The sequence below is a fragment of the Aythya ferina genome (genome assembly GCF_964211825.1).
Source record: "Aythya ferina genome assembly, chromosome: 2".
Lineage (NCBI taxonomy): Eukaryota > Metazoa > Chordata > Aves > Anseriformes > Anatidae > Aythya > Aythya ferina.
This window is the reverse complement of record NC_140297.1, coordinates 23,144,356-23,150,256: the sequence shown is the minus strand read 5'-3', so window position 1 is coordinate 23,150,256 and position 5,901 is coordinate 23,144,356. Positions and strand designations below refer to the sequence as shown.

The following is a 5,901-nucleotide window of genomic DNA, read 5'->3' as shown; positions in this document are numbered from 1 at the left end:
GAAAATAGTAGTGTGTAAGTGATTATGGGTGGCTAATTTCTTATATTAGGAGTGAGTTTCTATAATTGAGTAGTTGGTAATGACTGACATGGAGAAGGCTGAGGTACTCAGCAAATTCTTTGCCTCTGTCTGCACTGGTAGACAGGGTCCCCAAGTCTTTGATTTCCCTGAACCCGTAGATGGAGACTGGGAGATCAAAGCCCCAACCACTGTAAGTGAAGAGAGGTTTGAGACAACCTGATGAATCTGAACAGGTACAAGGCTATGGTAACTGATGACATGAATCCCAGGGTCCTGAGGGAACTGGATGATGTAGTTGCCAAGCCTCTCTCCAGCATAGCTGAGAAGTCCTGGCATTCTGGCGATATCCCTGGTGAGTGGAAAAATGGAAATATCATGCCCCTACTCTTCAACAGTTACAACAAAGAATTGAACAAAGAGCACTACTCTTCAACAATTAAAACAATTAGAAGACATTTCTTCTCAGAAAGAGCAGTCAGACATTGGAGCAGGTTGCCCAGGGAAGTGGTCAAGTCACCATCCCTGGGGGCATTCAAGGAAAGGTTGGACCTGGTGTGCAGGGACATGGTTTAGTGGGTGACATTGATAGTAGGGTGATGGTTGGACCAGATGATCCTGAAGGTCTAACCTTAGGTAACTAAGGTTTCTAACCTTAGTTTTTCTATGATTCTCTTCTGTTGGGGCACCTAGACCAGCCACAGTAATCCAGATGTGGTTTAATACTCACTGGAAAGAGGAGGTGATTACTTCTGCTGATGTTGTTCATCAGGAGCAGGCCCTGATCCTTCCAGGGCTGATGGGAGCTGTCTCAGGGCCTTGGCTGCAGAGCTACACCCAGGCAGTGGTCTGGGTGTAGCCTGCAGCCCTGCAAGCTCATGCTGAGCAAGTCTTTGCACCTCCTTGCTATTTTTAGGATACATACATCCCTTCCTGTTTCAAAGATCCATAGCTTCTACCTCTCTATATAACTTTTATAAGTGAGCTTCTTATAGCTACGTCCTTTGAAATGACATGCCTACCCTACCCCTTACTGTAGTTTTGCTCTTCACACCTACCCATAATACTTCCTTAGCTCGTTACCAAACCTCAGCATTTGTGAAAAATTTGTTACACTTTTTAGTGTTTTCTACAGGATTTCCTTTTATTTTTTCATGATTTCATTTTCACTATAGAGCAGAAGATAAATTTCACACTCACATGTGAACAGTCCTTGTCTTAATATTGGGAGCAAAAATGCAGGAGGAAGAAAAAGACTACAGACAAGGAGGCTGTTGTTAGAAATTGGCAAGAGAGTCATGATTATGTTTAGTTATGATTCTCAACTTCTTTTACCTTCAGGTGATTCTTGTCCTGTTTTTAAGGATACAAGAACAGTAAATTAAATAAGGGTATCGCATTGAAAACTACTGAGAAAAACAGAAATATATTTTCCCCATAGCAAAAAATCTATCGCTTGGTTTACTTTATGCCTCGTATTACATATAAAACCAATGTCTGAATTTGCTTTACTGTCTACTGTTATATTCCTACATTTAAAAGTACAGAACAAGCAAACGTCAGCATTCAAAAATAATGGAAAAGAAACAACTCAGCACCCTTGCAAAGTAGCATCAAAGGCATTCTAGAAACAACCCTCATCACTAGAAATATATGTCAAAAGTAGTAATTAGTACTTTAATTACACTACAGTCTTGGCATCTGGTTTATATAAGCATTTAAGCCCCAAGAAAACAGGTCAGCATGACTTCAGTTGACAAATACACAAGATGAGAAGAGCCAACCAAAACTCAGAATACCATGCTAACTATGTTTGCTTTCATTTGGACAATGCTGCATGGGACAGTGATGCTTTCAGCAAGCTCCCAACGCCATCTGTGTACTTCATCCAACAATTCCTCCAATGTAAAATTCATAATCTGATTTGAAAGCAAGAAATACTCCGTTGCCAGCCAAGTCTTTAACAAAAACAGTCATTTCTACTGTGCTTTGTTTTGCATTTGATTTTGCTAGTGCTAAACACTCACCTTGGTTATGGTGGTAGCTGGGGCTGTTGTGGAGCCTCCATAGACCCCACCAAGGAGGCTCTCTGAACTCTGGCAGGTGTACCTATGCCACAGTAGACATCATGAAAGACATGCTGTAACAGCTGAAAACTGTATTGCTGAAGCTACTATCTGCAGCTGTGACTAACCATCTTTGAGATATATTGGTCCCCTCACCTGCAGACAACTATGTTAATGGGAAGCAATGACTGAAGGATTATAGCTTGCAGCCTGGCTTTGTAGGAGTAGATGGACTCTGGTTTGCATTTACCTGGACTGTGGAGATCAGCAATCCCCATATCTGTGAGTGTTACAGAGTGACCCCAACTGCCCTTCCTCACCTCTTGTTTGCCACAGTCTCAGGAGGTGAGAGGGATTTGGACTTAGCACCCATATCCCATTTTGGTTTTCCTTTATGGGTCCATGCACTTGTGTCTCTGAGTCACCACCCCGTTAGTTTCCTCTAGCTAGGAGAATTGAAAATTCCTTTTGCCTTCATCTTTCTCTTCAGGGAAGTAATGAGATAAAAACAGTGCCAGATCTGATGCCAGAACAGATCTACCTCCTTCCAGACCCTGAAGCTTACAGCCTTTTAAAACTGCAGAACCAGATGCTTTAGAGGAGTAATAGCGATAATCAATTCATCTCTATTCATATAATTAAAGATACTATTCTTATTCATATTTTTTTCTAAAAACTTTGCAAATCTTCTGTAAAGTATTGTGGGTTGAAACTAGCTGCTTTAAGAAGAAAATTTCAGGCTTTAATCTGTATATATTTATTTAGAATGATTGAATACTCTTAATTTACTCCCTTTCAAGATTATCATATGCTCAGTTACCAATACGGAGGTGAAAGTCTCCAAAAATAAAATAGGCACAAGACTGCTGAATTTGCTTTCTTTCCTAAAAATCAGCTGCTTCTTTTGAGGAACACTGAAAAGTCACAAGTGCTGACACCTCAAAATTGTCAGTGAAATTTGAGAGAGTTCTGATATATTTATTCTGGTATGTGTGTATATATATATATGTTAGAGAGATATGATTCATGTAAGTATGAATCATGATATATTTATTAGATAAATAATATATCTATTAGAATGTGAACGTGCATTTCTCGACAGTTTGTGGTCCTTTTGGTTTGTAACAATAGAAGCTCATTTAATTTCATTTTTTTCCAGGAAATTCAGCTACAGTATGAGGCTTTCGATTTCATGAGCTAATGTTAAGCTTCCCAGCAAGTGCCTGCCTTGTGAGTTAATCTTGCACTCATTATCTACACCAGCAAAAATACACCCTTGTGACTGAAAGAAATGGCACCTTAACAGAAAATAGAAAAGAAAAGCAGCTGCCCACTGTGATGAGAGAAAACAACCTGAGCACAATACTCCTTGAAGACCTGTTTGAATTGATACATAACGACAGCCATCATCAAAACAAAGATAATGTAATAGAGATCAAGAAAAAAAAAAAAAAAAAAAAAAAAAGGAAAGAAGAAAACTCACAATAGTGAGAGGGTGTGGTAATAAAACTGTTTCTGGAAAAAGCATAAATAAAGACTATACTAATACAACCATGGAAAGAATTAACAGGACTGGATTTCCTTCTAAGCAGTCCAATGTTTTTGTGCTATAATGATGAGTAATCAGTTGAAGGAGGAAAAAAATAATAATAATTTACATTATTCCTTCCAGGGCACATCAAAAGATTTATAAAAAATAATTTGTATTCATAAAGCAAGAAAGGTAGTGAGAAACACAGAATGTTTTCATGTGTACCACCTAACTCTCTTTCCAGTTAATGTGCTAATCTTTTATTCTTCATGATTCATCTCGCTCTGCATGTCATTCAAATTAACCATCACTCAAATAGACTTGGAAGTGGGGAGGTCCAATGGAAACACAGCCCAGACACTTCCATGTCCATTCCCCCGACTCCATGCTGTTTGTCCTGGCCTGACCTGATGTCCTGTGCAGAAGGGCACTGTTGCACAGTACTGATGAAAGGCAGGTTCTTCTACTTCTCAAAATGAAAAAATAAATTAAAAATGCAGTAATAGGGCCCTCAGGATGCACCCACTTTTGCTGAAATGACTACAGTGAATCTGTATTGTGAACCACTGTAAGACCAAGAGCCTGGACTTGGCTCTTTACTGAAGTCAGCAGCTATTTTGCTGTGGACCAGCAGAGGTGGTTTCCACGAGCCTCATTCATAGCTGAGATCTATTTTCCTAAGCCACATCTAAAGCGATGGTGTGCATGGTCCAGAGCTCATCCCAAGCCCTGGCACTCCTCTGGAGTTGCTGCAGTCACACCCTGAGCAGCAGCCATGATGTAGGGCAAATTCAAGGGTTAGGGTAATTAAGTGCTATTTCCTGCAAGCAGGACCAACACTTCTAAGCATGACTCCAGACCCCCCGTGGTACCACTGCTGGCCTTGCAAACATCCCCAGAGTAAAAGCAGCACAGCAGCAGCAGCAAGTGGCACCCAGCCCCCTCCCGCTGACTTCACCTTACCTCAGCTTACCATGTTCACAAAGTTCATCTGCACTCACAAAGGTGAATCGAGACCTACGTGCTTGTCAAAATGTCACCTATCAAGACATGCAAGTGTTTTCCTTGACTCATTCCTGCTTTTCTGCACGCCACCCTCCAACCCAGCTGCTATCACAAGCTCCTGCTCCAGCCCTGCTGGCTGACGGAAGGCTGATAGCGTGTGTGAAGTGAGCTGCCGGGAGCGCTCACAGGTTCTCAGAAGGGAATCAATACAAACAGTTTTCTGCTCCTCTGTTTACTGCTGACATGGTGGAATATTAAAGTCCAACTTTTGTGTATTGAGAGTGCTACGCTAAACTTACATTTGCGTTATCCATTGTTATGCATGAGTGAAACAAAAATTATCAGTACAAATAGAGTGGCTCCTGAAAGCGTGTTGCACTCAGCTGACCTATTGCATTTCTCTGCAAACACGATTTTTACTCCTTTCTCCTGTCTTATCTACATGGTAATCTTTTAATCTTTGACAGCACAATGCTTTTTATAAGAGTTATATCCAGAAAAATAACAAAACCTCTTTGCAGAGAGTGATACCAACAGAAGAATAATACCAGAGAAGACTGTGAAATAATGCAGGAGCACAAGAAATGTTGCCATATTTTGATGTTAGTAGCTGCTAAGCTCATGAATTGTGACCCCTCTAAAGTGTAAGATCTATCACTTTCTGCAACCCTGACGCATGAGTAAGTCTCAGAAAGAAAGAGCAACTTTGTGTGCTATGTGTTCACCATGTGAGGTCTGAGTGCTTTTATATAAGGCCAAAAGACTTCAGGAAAAAGATCGCCCTCATCTATAAATTTGGTTACATTTTTCAAAGAACCCTTTCATGTTGTGTACTCTGTCTTGCAAATCTGCCCATAGCTGTCCCCCCTGGGAAGTGCTGAGTGCAGCCTCCTGTAAAACAAGCTCTTCCAGAGGCAGCAAGACAAAGGACACCTAGTTTCAGATGGTTGCTCTGTCTCTCACAGTCAGCAACAAGCCACATAACCCTACCTGTTTGCTTTCTTCTGGCTTTTCATTTCAGCTACTGGTGTGACTTCGTCCTCCTCCTTTTGGTCTTTGAGCATTGTCCTGATCTCCGACAATTCAGTAATATCTAAGGTTTTTATTTTCTCCATACTGTTTTGGGGCTTTTCCTTTAACTGTCATTTGTCTATACAGTAGCCTTTTTTTTTTTTTCTTTGCACATAGATGGAAATGCAAAGGTAAACTTCTGGCAGAAGTTGAACAAAGAACAAAGGGCAGAATTTGAATCTTTTAAGAATTTGAAATACTTAAATTATG

General features: G+C 40.6%; 2 long non-coding RNA genes across 2 annotated transcripts; one reads left to right on the top strand and one right to left on the bottom strand.

The window, feature by feature from the left end:
• Window positions 1–250: 250 nt before the first annotated feature.
• LOC311430998 lies at window positions 251–2,109 on the bottom strand. Its single transcript, XR_014689163.1, has 3 exons — window positions 2,046–2,109; window positions 1,354–1,371; window positions 251–370 (listed from the first exon to the last, which is right to left on the bottom strand). It is a non-coding gene; the product is annotated as an uncharacterized lncRNA (long non-coding RNA).
• Window positions 2,110–2,237: 128 nt separating this feature from the next.
• LOC311430928 lies at window positions 2,238–4,272 on the top strand. The gene is made up of 2 exons (XR_014689118.1): window positions 2,238–2,366; window positions 3,244–4,272. It is a non-coding gene; the product is annotated as an uncharacterized lncRNA (long non-coding RNA).
• The last annotated feature ends 1,629 nt before the right edge of the window (window positions 4,273–5,901 follow it).